General features: G+C 45.5%; 1 protein-coding gene across 2 annotated transcripts in view; it reads right to left on the reverse strand.

The window, feature by feature from the left end:
• The window catches only part of MGAT4B (alpha-1,3-mannosyl-glycoprotein 4-beta-N-acetylglucosaminyltransferase B), a 50441-nt gene that overhangs the window by 18732 nt on the left and 17717 nt on the right, over positions 1–13992 (reverse strand). The window lies entirely within an intron of this gene.

The following is a 13992-nucleotide window of genomic DNA, read 5'->3' on the forward strand; positions in this document are numbered from 1 at the left end:
ATGGCTGTGCCTGGACACAGCTGCCAGGCTTTGTGATTTCAGCTGAGAAGCCTGGGCTGGGTTTGCTGAGCAACAACACAAGCCACTGGGACAGCAAAAGGCAGGGATGGCTTGAACAGCCCCTCTCAGGAGCTGGACTTTGATGATCTTAGTGGGTGCCTTCCAAGCCAGAAGATTCTGTGACTTCCCAGCAGCAGCGTGCAAGGGATGGGCTCAGGCTGGTGGGGCTTGCAGGCTGCTCCAAAGGGCTGAGCTCCTGCAGCCTTCCCACTGGATTTATCCACCCAAGACAGCAACCCCTTAATAAACAGTATTTCTCCATTATGGAGAATTCTGGGTCTTCATTCTTACTCAAGTGACTCTTAAGTGCAAACTATGTTTGCTAGCAGAGGTGAGGGATGGGCAACTGCATCCACATCCATTTTCAGTTTTTGAGTGAAAGCAAAATAATCTGATCCTAAAGCAGAAGACAGACACAAAATCAGACCAGAGACAATAAAATCCCCATCCTGAAATCTCACACAGTCATCACCCACAAATATATACACATATATATATATACACACACATACACACAGAGTCAGGAATGTTATAATTCTGTATTTTGTATTTGTCTTTCCAATTACACTCCAACCTCCCAGAGAGTCTGCAGTGCATTTTAAACACGTCCATATTTCAGTTCCAATTACTTTTGGTTTTGTTCTCTGCTGATAACCTCTCCCAGAAGAGTGGACCCATGGCTAACGCCAGAGATTTCCCTCCAATTCAATCTTTTCAAAAGCAAACACACAGTCTTTGCTAGCTAGACTTGCTTCTCATTAGGAAGACTTTCAAGAGACATGGTTTAAAAACTAAAAACAACTCTCAAACCTCTAAACTGTTTATCTCTATAAAATCTTGGCTTCTGGAGCATAACTGCACCTTTTGACTGCTGTTGCACGAACTCCCAAAGCCAAAAGAGCAAAAAGAAGTGCAGCTCCCTTACAATGTAAATGAAGTTGGAGCAGAAAATTCATCTGCCTACAGAAAATGTCTCTATAATGACTGTTCTCCCTCATTTTAATTAAAGCACCCCTTTAAGAAATAAATACTTCCCCCTCTAGGACTTGCAAAGGCCTGAGGGGACTGCAGAGAGCACAAACAAGGCTCTCTCCATGCTGGAGCATCCCTGTTATCCAAAAATGCTAACACAGGCAAGAACAGGAACCAGGCTGGTGAGCCACTGTCCCCATCCCAGCCAGGCACCCATGCTGGCCCCAGCTGCTTCCAGCCCCAGCCATTCCCAGCAGCTCCTGGAGTTAGATGATGATTAGGGAATTTTCAGGGTTTTTTTTACATTTTGATGTTTAATGATTTATATAATGCTGGCAATGCTCCACACATTACACTCTAGATTGCCCTGATTGAACAGCAACATTCATTAGGTCTTTTGCTAACAGAATTTCAGTGGACCATTAAAATGGATAGAAGGAGTTACTGTGCCGTATCAGTGCATTAAATTCAGTCCTGAGATGCAGAAAAGGAACAGCCCTGCTTTACATGGAAATCTGGTGGTTGGTGAAGCACACAGGTGTGAGGCACTTTGCACACAGGTACACAGAGATTGCAGCAACTCCACTATAACCTTTTTACACTGTTAAAAGCAAAATGTTGCCCTTTGTTTATTTGCATTTAAAAAGTAGAAACCAGCTCTAGAGACTCGCCATAAACAAATCCCCAAATCATCCCTCAAAAAAACACTGCAAAGAGACTCCTAAGTAGCAGTAAGAAAGGATAATCTAGCATCCAAAATAGCTAAATATCAGCCCCTCCTCACCCCCCCACCAAAGGCAGGATGAAGACAGAGCAGGTCTTTTACTTCAGATCTAAAGAAACATGAACAGTGCTCCTGTGAGATGAGAAATCTGAGAGACACATCACCTTCCCTTCTGTGAGCCAGCAGGTCATTGCTCCCAGTTTCAGACTCATCTTTTAAAATCATAAATATTTTGGCAGCGTGGGATAGACGCAGCCACTGAGAACCTGATTTGCATTAAGGAACTGAGCACCAAGACACGCCGAGCAACAATCCAAACACTGTCAAGGGTAGAGTTTGGGGAGTGGGTGGTATCTGGCAGGGTGGGCCTCCCAAAAGGTTCCAGCAGTTGCAATTACCCTGTTGGGGGCTGATTCATCTGCACAGAAAGTCTGAGTGTTTCAGCAGTGCCATCAGCACACAGCAAACACGGATGCTCTATTCAGTAAACATTATGCGACATTTACTTCTCCACTGTGTCCCAAACCACCTGGATACTCAGTCAAAGCAGACATTTTCTAGCTGCTGCTTCTAAGCACACCCCGAGATTCTTTATTATAAGGTTTTCACATATTTTTTAAAGAAAAAAAAATTAAAACAAAAAAAAGTTTCTAAATAAACCTTTTCCAAGATTTTAAAATTATATTATGGTGTCATTTGTGGTTACCACCAAGGCAAAAAGTAACATGGGAAGCAGAATCTTTAGTACCACTAGAAAGCTGATTATTATTGGGAAAATAGCTAGAGGTATGGAGAGCTTCAGGCAGGACAGGGTCTAGGGAAGGAGAGGGATGGCACGTGCATTTCCCAGCTCAAAGCAATCCGGTTGGGTTAGGGGCTGCTGGCATTGGCACTTACAGGGAGGCCCAGACATCAGTCATCAAATGATTTGGGTTGGAAGGAACTTTAAAGTTCATCTCATTCCACTCCCCTGCCAGGGGCAGGGACACCCTCCACTAGACCAGGCTGCTCCAAGGTCCATCCAACCTGGCCCCAGACACTGCCAGAGATGGGGCATAAAAGGCACAGGTGGTCAAAAGAGCTGTCAAAACCAGCAGCTGTGGTTTAGCTCCTTGTGTTCATCCTCTGCCCTTCATTTAGACTCTATTTCAGTTCAGTCAGTACCTACAGCATGTGCTGTCCTGAACTGGAGCTGAAAAATACATTTTGATGCCCCTACCACTATGCTCCAACTTGGAGCCTGTGCTCAGGAATTGTCCTGATGGGATGCAGAGCTGTTCTGGAGCACCACAGCATCTCAGAAAAACCAGTACCCACCCTCCACACCCAGTAAAAGGCACTGGTTGCCCAGGTGGGTGATGGCAGCAGGAAAGATCCCCCACAGTCAGTGGAGGCTCCTGTGCTGCCCCTGGGTTGGCTGCTGGGTTTGAACATCCCATGGCATCAGCATCACGCTGAGAGAACTCATCAGCCAGGGCAAGAGGCTTATTAAAAGTCAGCCTGTCTGAAAAAATGATCCTCAAATAAAGCAAGAGCTTTCCCCAGCTCCAGTCTGGTGTGTGTGTATGTTGTTTTCTTTAATATGGCCATTTAATAAGAGCCTGTGGTATATTTAACAGCATTTCAGCCTTCAGTAGCTCCGTGTAATGAGATAGAAATGCAATGCATCTCTCCACTGGCGGTCCCTCCCCAGGGAACACGGGCACCTTTAAGTCACTATTTCTTTCTGCAGCAGTAGGTGTTGATCATATTTCTGCTGCACGTCTCCTCGCTGGAGTTTAATGTTGTCTCAGCACATACGTCACCAGAAGGAGAGAGGAAAATTCATATCCCCTGCTCCCTGTCATTCCAAAATATGAGCTACTGTTTGCATTGGAGAGTCAGTTCACACAATACACAACACAGGTATTTCAAAAAATAAGCTTTTTGTTTGGCTTCTAAGTAGTCCTAAGTAGTAAGTTTCCAGAGCTGGAGAGAAGTAGATTTCCCATTATGGGGATGCTGAAACACAACACAGATGGTGAACATTACAATTCCCCATTCCAGCCAGGAAAGCAAGTCACAGGGGTGCCTGTGCCCAAATCCAAAGGCTCCCCAGGGGGGATGCAGGCTCCAAAGCACAGATGTAGAAACTCAGAAATTAGGAATGCAAACAGCAGTGCCCATCACCTCTCCTAAAACGCCTTGGATGAGGGCAGAGGAGGCAGCAGAAGCTGTCAGACTGCTCTTGGGTACCTGCAGAGCAGGTTTGGGATCTGTTTCTGCAGCACAGCTCCGCGGTGAATCACAGTGAAGGATACAAAGGGCTCCGAGATCATCGCCAATCCCCTGGGCTTCACCTGCCAAACAAAAGCACTGGCAGGAGAGGAAATTCCCCGCAGGTATAAACCACCACCTGACAAAGGGACCAGTCCTTCTGATTTGTCCTGGGGTTTTATCAACCCATTCAAGGGATTTACGACATGAAGAAATCACAGGGAATTCATTTTGCTGCAAAAAAGCTAAGGAGGAAAGGGGAAGAGGGCAAATGCTGCCATTGATCTAAAGAGAGAAAAGATGGGATTAAACAGTGAATTTCCATCATAGCAAAAGGTTAACTATCCAGAGGAAGCCATAAGGATTGGTATTAAACTCACCAGTTAATAGATTTAGTGAGGATCTGGGGAAAGAGATGAATTTGTGAAGTAGCCAAATATCGAGTGGACATGGAGATAAGCTTGTCAAAGCCAGAAAAGGAGCAAATCATCAGGAGAAACGCCAACCAAATGGCAAAGTGACACCAAAACTGATTGATGCAATTTAACTGGGGGGGAAATCAAGGTATTTTTCACATGGTTCTTAATTAGCAACATTAACTAGGGAGGAAACCACAGCATCACTGTCTGCAGCCCGATCTGCAGGCAGCAGCAATCCAGGGAAAAAAAGGGGGGATAGGGAGACAAACAAAATATTAGTGTGGTTAGTGAACAGGATGGGGAATAATAGCACAAAGATTATAACATTATTAAAATGATGCTGCCTAATCCCACAATAGTTTCCACCTCATCTGAAAGAGTATTAATACAGACTTAAAAGGGGCTTTTGAGAGGGTGATAAGAATGATCAAAGGCCTGGGAAAAAATCCTGCTCTGTGAGGAAAGAAAAAATATATGAAATAATTCATCTTAGGATGGGCATGATAATAGGGCTTATGATGAAAAGCATAAATAACAGAGTGATATAATGAAAATATACCACAGGCTTCCATTCTCCCTGTTTCAAAACATAGCAGTAAGTAACCATTTGATTCAGATATTATTTTGAAACTGAAAAGGAAATGTTGCACAGATAAACTGTATTATTTCTCTGAATTCACTGAGGAATTTAAACAATGCCAAAGAGCTGGAAGGTGCTGAGCCCAAGGTCAGGTAAAACACTGTCCTGTCAGTGGTCCCTGGTCTCAGCTGGGTTGGGAGCCCCCTTTTCACCCTTTTCCTTGGGAGAAAGACCATGCATTTCTATGTCTCTCCTCACAACCTAATTAGGAGCACTGAAGCTTTTGTCTTCAAAGCAAAGCTAATTCATTAGCAATCTAATTATTTACCTGTGTAGCACCAATACAGCTTTCGAAGCATTTTCTCTCAAATGGAAAGTGAAGGCTTTGTACTTGGTGGGTTTTTTAATACCCTTTATTTGACTGGGGAATAAAAACATGCTGAAAGTGAACAAAATAAAGCATTACTGAAATCATGGGTCATTAAACCTCAAAATAATTGCAGCTCGACAGGATTTTTAAGTGAGGACATTACACAGGCAAACCTGGGCGAGGGGTGGAAAGGAAGGGGGGAAAAGGGAATGGGAAAAACTGAGAGCTTGCACATGTGGTAAATCCTACCAAGCCAACCTGTGTATGGTTTAAAAGGAGATGCATTTCTTTGATGCACTTTCCTTTCATGGCATGGGCATGGAAAATGCTCTTGGATGCACCTAAGGGCAGCAGGAACAGCCTGGCAGTGGAGAGGGTGTTGCTCCCCTGCTCTGAACATGAACATGCAGGAACCTGCAGCAGCTTTGTCTGTGCATCACTGGGGTCCAGGCACAGCTCTGGGCACTTACCATGCCATGGGCCATGTCACTTGTCATTTGTCATGATGCATTGTGAGCCATTGCAATGCAGGAAAAGCCCAAATCAGATTTGCTTGGCTTTCACCAAACCCTCTGGACTGCATTTCTCTCCCTTTCACCTCGTTCTCACGAGCAGCAAAGCCAGTGAGTAAAATCTCATGAATCAAAACAAGCCCAAAGGAGCAGCTGATGGCTGGAGCGTGTAGGACATGTCCCCATGGGTGCTGGCAAAGCCCAGCTCTGGAGCTTTACAGAAGCAGCAAACGCTGAAGCAGACCAAATACCTCACAGTCCAACAGGAAAACCCTTTTTATTATAACCTAATTAAGTTAATAGTGAAACAGAGACTTTGTTCCACCAAAACTCATAGCCCCCATACATCCTGCTCTGTGCTTAGTGCTAATGGCTCACAAGTCCATCCAAAAGGAATCCCTCCAAGAAGGGAAGTCAATCCTTGCAAAGGTCACTGTGTTAATCATCACGCCCTTTCTCTAGGAGCAGCTGTTGGTAATTGCCTGTGAAGGAGTCGAAATGAAACTCTTGTTAATCCTTCTCCCAACATTACTAAAATCAAACATCATCATTATCCCCCCCACAAATGACCCTGAGCCACCAGCACTTCACAGCTGATGGACAAGCTCAGCCCATCTCAGGAGAGATGTGGCACTGACCGGTGGAAAAAGCACTTTGCAAATTGAAGGTGAATTTATTGATTAGCAGCAGTAAGTGCTGGTGCCTTGTATTTCCCCACCTCCTCTACAATCGACCATTGCACTCATCATTCCACTAAAGTTACCACCAGACTCAGAGCAGCCGAGATCCTGGAACAGTGGGAATTTGTTTAATCAATAACATATGAAGCTTTTGGCAGGGCTGAGTGCATGAAAGAATTTTACAACAGTGAAATAAAGTATTGCTGTGTTATAAATCAGAGAACACATATGGAAAAGTTAGAGTGATGTACTAAGAGGGATATCAAGGAAATCACAGAAGTTCTGGCTGGAGTCCCTGGCTCTGCTGATGTTAATAGCTGAGAACTTCAATGCAAGTCAGGTTTGACTCCTTTTTCCAAAAGAATAACTCATTTGCAATGCATGTGACTGTTATTGAAGCAAAAGGATATTGAGAGCACTCCCCTCACTCTGCTGTTTATGTAAATTGTACATCTTGTCTACCTGCAGATCCACAGCCACCACCAGATTCAAATTATTTCCCTACTGTACCAACCCCTGATCAGATACACGACCATGCTGTTGGGTAGAGCAGATTTTAAAATCACCACATACTGATCACAGGATGAGCTGATCTAAATTGCATTTTGTTTTAGTAGTCTTAAATAATTTGCAGAATGCTCAAAATAAAATGAATGCAGAACCTTTTAAAAATTACTCAGCATTAATATTTGAAATATTTATCCCCTGGGGTGCAGGCTTGTAACATGAGCACTTAATGGGGTACATTTTCTTTTCTCCAGAGAAAAACCAAGATATTGCCATAAAATAGCACACTTAGGCCAACATTTAGTTGTTGATGCTATCTGATGGGTCTTGTTTCATTTTATATGCTATTATAGTTCCTGGGAAGAAAAACATACCACTAAAAGAGTAGGAAGACCCACTTCTCCCTTTTGTCATTCACCAGCCAAGAAAACATGAGAAAGGGTTATCAAACAATGTCAACACCCTCTCCCACAAAGCCAGACCAGCTGCTTTAGAATGCATAAAACCTGCCCTTATTTCTTCCCCTTGCAGAAAACACATCACTGGAAGTACAAAGAATTCCCGACTTGCAGCAATAGTAACCTGCAGTAAATTAACTACCTGCTATTCCAAAAGGCCAGGACTAACCCAGAACCAGGGTTCCACACCCCACACCAGCCCAGCTGCAGAGCTGCCTGCCAGCCCGTGCCAGCAGCAGCAGCAGCATTATTCCAGCAGATCAGCTCTGCTCACAGACAACACAGATGCTGGTGATGGCACAGCACAAGGTGGGGGTTGCAGGACATTTCAAGGGTAGAAAATAAACAGCTGGAGGGGAGGAGGATGCTGACTACATGGGTGTCCTACTGCTAAGACCTTTGGTTGCTATTAAATGATGCCTGAAAGCTTCTCAACAAGCTGCTGCTCTGAAATGTTACTGGCATCTCCCACACCCCGGTGCCGAGCTCCAGGCCAGGTGTCATGAGTGGCTTTTGGCAAGCCAGGAGAGCCAAAATGTGCTCCCTGAATCTCCTCAGAGGGCACCAACACCCAGCCAGCCCCACAACCCCATGGCCTGATCCAGCTGGAAAATTCAGCATCCTTGCTGCAGGTTCAGTTTTAAGTCAGATCATGCTGCTGACCGAGACAGTGATGCAAAAGAGGCACATGGGAACCAGGATGCCCTTTTGGACAACAGCCCAAAAGGAGAACTGTTTAAATGTCTGTGAAACCACATCCCTGGAGGTTTTGTTCTCTTGCAATGTCAGGTTTACCTAAAGGCTTAAAGGTAGTGCACTGAGCCTCACAGCCTGCTGCTTACCACCTCCAAAAATAGTTGTGATTCCGGGAGCCTGGACCATGGTATTTATGCTTAATTTCACAACTACTCTTAAAGTGCTGCTGAATCCTCAAGAAGAGCTTCATGCTCCCTGTGAGCAAAGGCACGCTGTTCACACCTCACATTCCCTTTGAACGTGTTTATTTAAATGGATTTAGCTTTTCAGTATTTCACACACTGTTACCTTTGCTGGTGCCACATATAAGGTAACCTGATTGCTGTGGGCTGCTGTGGATCAGTTTTCCAGACCTTCCACCCAAAGGGAAGCTTTGTTACAGACATTTGACATGTTTAGACGCTGCAAGGAGAATGCAAGATGGGCTGCCAGGAGCTGTGCCCAACAAACAGCATCAGAGCCCACAGGGAGGGTTTTCCATGACTGAACAGTTGCTTCTCACAGAGCCCAGAAAGCACCAGTGCAGCCATACATCCTCACAGCAGCATGGGAAGGATGACACTGGATCAGCTGGCAGCTCAGGGAGGTGTGAGGGAAAGACAAGAGAGGGCACAGAGCTCAGAGAGGCTGCTCAGCACAGGCACAGGAGGGAGAGGGGTTTTGCACAAGAAAGACCCCAAGCACAGCTGAGCAAAGCCAGTTGGTACTGAAGGAGTTATACTGCAGAAATCACAGCAAAACACACCAGTGGGTGTGAGGGACAAGACCTAGCTCCTGTCTCAGGGGTGCCAGGAGGTCAAAGCTCAGGAAAAATCCCACCAGGGAGGAGTTAGGCTCAGCATGGCACAGGGAAAACAGCAGTGTGGCTCACCCACAAGGAAACTGCCCTTGAAACCTACAGCACCACTATGCAGAGCAAAATTTGAGCCCTTGTTCCCTCTCTACAAAGAGGTTTATTTGACTTCAGAGTCCAGGGAGGTAATTTCTGTGCTGAGGTGCTTTAGGTACCCCTGATGCACCCAAAATGGTCTCTCAAGGGCCATGGAGGCTGCTCAGCACCTCCTGGAGTCCCCTGCAGTGCTTTGCTGATATATCCACAAAGCAAATCACCCTGGGTGAGTCCCCAGTTAATAACTCACCCTCACACCCAGCTTCCCAAAGCTCCCTGCACACAGATCAGCTTTGTTACCCAGGATCACCGCTGTGCGTGGCTGAGAAAAATCTAATCCAATTTCTTTCTTCTTTAGGAATAAAACATCAAGCAGAGGCAGTCAGTCAGATACAACAGCAATGTGGAAGTGGTGGCAGCACAGCTGTGCAATCATTGCCAGCAAACCATGGCTGAGGGACCAAGGGAGATGGGGGAGCTCCAGTGCTGGCTGGAGTGGCTCAAGACACACAGCCTCTTTTGGGGAACTCATTATTTAGTTTTATGACCATGGAAAACCCAAAATGTGTAAACTGTAAGATCATGACTTTGCATATAGGTATTCACGACTACAGACACTTCTGCAAGGTTCCCATGCCATGTTCCCATGGCCCTGAGAGCAGGGGCATTCTGACAGCCTTATAAATCCATGCACTGGAAGAAATATCATATTAGCCCTACATTGCTGCAGCCACAGCAGAGCCACCCAGTGCTCTGCACCACCTCCCTGGCATGGGGGTTTTTCCAAGGCATATATCCTTGTGCACCACCCAGAAGTAGCAAAACCCCTTTGAAAGCCACAGCGGGGTCTGGATGCCACAGAGCGCTGCCTGAGCGCCACTGTGCCCCAGCAATGTCCCCTTTTGGGACCAAGACACACCCTCTGCCAAAACACCTCCAGTACCTCTGCAGCTCTGGCACAGCTCACTGGCAGCCTGGCCAGTGCACACACTGAGCCAATTCCCTGGGCACGTTTTACAGAGGACAAGCCCAGGAACTCTGTGTGTGCATGTGTGTGTGTGTTTGATATCAGATCTCAGGGAGGTGATGTTTCTAAAACCCTTCCCCAGCACAGATTTGGAAGGTGTTGGACAAGCAGCCATCCAAGCACCCAGGAACAGGCAGGACATGAGTGCTAAACCTGCCCTGCACACCTGACAAATAAATTCTTAACATTAGACAGCAGACTATAAAACAAAGCTATGAGCACATATCACTGCATATGAAGGAAAATGCATTCTGTTCTTAATGCCCATAACTCCCCTACTGAGAGTAATGGATGCCAACAAAAGAAAAGACATCCAAGAGTGCCAAAACGTGCACTGGTTTTCTTTTTATCCCAAGCTTATGTTGAGCACACTACTTGAAATACAAAAAGGCTAAATTCTATTTTCTCCCCAGCCCTCAAGCCAACATAAAATGCCCATATTTTAATAGTGTCATTAAGCATTAGGATAAATTGCCAGGTTATAATGAATTCTCAGAAAAAATACTTGTGTCTTCAGAGCTGTGTTCCAGTTATACACCGAGCTGCATTTCAGATTAAACAAAAAGCAACTGCTATGATGGGTAGCAGATAAGAAGTCAGACTAAATAATGCTGGAGGTCCTTCCCACCTTTGAAATAAAAAAAAACATATGTGTTATTTATGATCAGTGTACTGCAGGGCCTGGCTGATCCTCTGGAGCTAAAAAGGAAGAGCTGGATTATGTTCCAAAGGAGAAGGGAGAGGAAAAAAGCCAGTTAAGTTTCCCAGCCAGGGAAACAATTTATGGATAGGAGTATTTTCTTCAACTTCTTCAGCAAGGAGACCGTGCACACTCATCTTGCTGTTCAAAGGACATCTTGTGCATATGAGCAAATTTGTCCAAACCATTCTGGCTCCAGCATGTTTAGTACACGATTTCCAGATGTGCTTCTATCCCCGTCAGTCCGGCTGCTGCCTCAAGCCAAGAGAGTTATGTAAGCTGCAAAGCTTAATTGGATTATTTAGCCCAAATCTTTGGCCGAGAGGCAGCAGGGCTGGAGAACTGGAGAGGAGCTGCACCCCCAAGGGCTTGGGGGAAAAAGGAGGAGCAGAACACAGTGAGTGAAGAGTTCATAAAACAAGACTGGCCTCCCTGTCTCCCTCCCATTTCTCACATCTCCCATCCCTTTTACAGAGGGAATAGTAGTTGGCATTTTGCTAGAGCCATGTTTTCCTACTATAATAACAATTAAAAAGGAATGCAAGAAACATTTAGAAGAGATGAGCATTTCCTCTCTGCAGTAACAAGCATTTCCTGACTGTGCAGCTCCACAACATGGAATAACACATTTAGCAACCTTGTTTTCCCATAATAATATTTTTCCCCAAACTTTGGCTGTTGTGGTGGCTTAATCTCCATTTAAGGGCATAATCCTGTTTGTGGGATAACCCATCCCAGCGGATCTTCACGATGTAATTATTAAAGCAAAGTCCTAAAAAAGAAAGTGTTGTGACTATTCTTGGGAAGAAATCGAGAAGAGAAAGAAGCTGAAGAGTTTCCAACGCTGTAGCTATGCAAGTGTGCCAGAACGATTTTACTCCTTTTATTTTTAATAGAACTGGATAGTTAAGACAGAAGTTAACATAAATATATAAACTCACACCAAACTTTGAGCAGGTTGCCTGCTCCAAAGCTTAAAGTACATGCATGCTTGACAGCCACTCAAACCATTGTCATGAGGCCCTGGACGGACTTTGCACGGCTTTACTACAAATAATAATAAAAAAAGCAGCCTGGCATCCTTCTCTGCCATTGCTGACAACATTCCCACCACTCTCTACCAGGCAAAGTGCCACAGATGAATTCAACAGATTAAAACAACCAGAACAGTACAACAGGCAGGGATGTGCTCAGTCCTGCTGGAAACAGTTCCACAAACACTGCAAATCACACACGGGGAGGATGCCTCTCACTGCTCCAGCTCTGGTCCCCAAAACATCACGCACACAAGAACCCCAAAATCCAGAGCATCACTGCTGGCATCCACACTGCAATTCCTGATGAACATTAGTGAATGAGGAGCTGCAATTAACACGCTGCACAGAGTCACAGTAAACAACAGCAGTGACCAAAAAGCTCTTTATAGAAGGGCTCTCTGCTACAATACCATGATTACTAGTTATAGAAATATTTCAAAAAAAGGCAGACAAAGAGATTTCCACAGGGCACAGTGAGCCATCCAATTTGTGCTGTGCTTGGACTTCATAAATCAAAAGCCAAGAGACGTTTACAGCACTCTGGCTGTTCCTTAAACTTTATTTTTCTTTACTGCATGCATTTTGTGCCCTCAGTGAGCTGCAGCTCAAGCTCTGTGTGACTCACAGAAGGAGAAAGTTGGTTCAGGCTGACCGGGCAAAGCAGGCTCACCCCCCTTCCCCGTTAGCTGCATTAAGAGCTTCAACAAATTTGTGTAATACCCAGCATTATAGAAATGGATTTCCAACCAGAAGAGCAGTTGGCAGGATTAAACAAGTAGAAAAGCACATGCACATAAAAAATCAGGAGGTCTGCACACGAGCTAATGGAGCAAACAGAAAATCACTGGGCATGCTCCCTGGGCTGGAGAACCACTTCCTTTACGACAGACAGCAACGTCTCATTACAGGAGAAACAAATACAATAAAGATGAATATTCCATCTTCCCCCAGCTACATTTTAAGAGTTAAGCCAATACAAATTCTCGGGTTATATTTCACAAAAATAGCTACTCAAAAAACCCTGCTGGCAGCGCAGCAGAGTAAAATTCATTTGAAAGATAAATCCTACATTTTTCGTAGGCAGATGTGAAAATATATCAGACTTTATCACAACAGCCCCTCCCAGGAGCTGAAGAAGCCACTGAATAAATTTATATCAAAAAAGTTGTTTCTTTTCCCTCTTTGCCCTGTATTGCCAAACTCAACCCAGACAGAATTAGGAGCAGACCAACAGGTCCTTCACATGCTGAACAGAGGGCACACACTCCCCCAGCACCACGGTGCCCTGCAAGGCCAGCATGGAACCAACCTGGCACTTGGGACCATCAGGGAAACACCTGGATGGAGCTGCACGGATGCTGTGGCTGCTGTCATCACAAAATGACCATTCAGCCCCACTGCTGCACCAGGGCAGGACCGCACCAAACAAACGCAGCCTTGTCGGGGTCGGGGCACGAAGGCGCCTGGCACCGGCCAGTGCCTGCCAGGAGAAGGCTGCTGGCACTCTCAGGAACACTGCCAAGGGCTGAGCTGGAGCAGGACATTGCAGCATCGCTATTTCTGGCTGATAAAAGGGGCAAAATTTAGCTATTTCCACAGTTTAGTGAAAACTCCTGCGAAGCTGACACGTGAAATGATCTGAAAGCTGCTCTTCGGTGCAGGGTTATAAATCTGGATCAACAGCTCCTTCCCTCCTGCTGCAAGAACATTGCACTGAAGGGTGATTATGCATCTCTTACCAGGATGGGGCAGGGAGCAAAGGAAGAAGCATCTTTAATAAATTAAATCCCAGCTTGGTCTGGGTGAGCCAGTTCCTGCAAAGAACATCCCACGGCTGCTCCCACAAAGCAAATAAAATTCCCTATAGAAGGTGCTGAAAATGGAGGGCAGAGAGACATGCACCCAACCCAGGAGTGTGCTGGATGCTTCATCATTAAAACCTGGGGTTCCACACGGGTCTGCATCTGCAGTTCTCACCTACTCCCACGGGAGGGGATGGGAGCTGGAATTGCCCCAGGCAGTGGTAGCACAGGGGGCTGAGTGTG

Source organism: Catharus ustulatus, chromosome 15 (assembly GCF_009819885.2).
Source record: "Catharus ustulatus isolate bCatUst1 chromosome 15, bCatUst1.pri.v2, whole genome shotgun sequence".
NCBI lineage: Eukaryota > Metazoa > Chordata > Aves > Passeriformes > Turdidae > Catharus > Catharus ustulatus.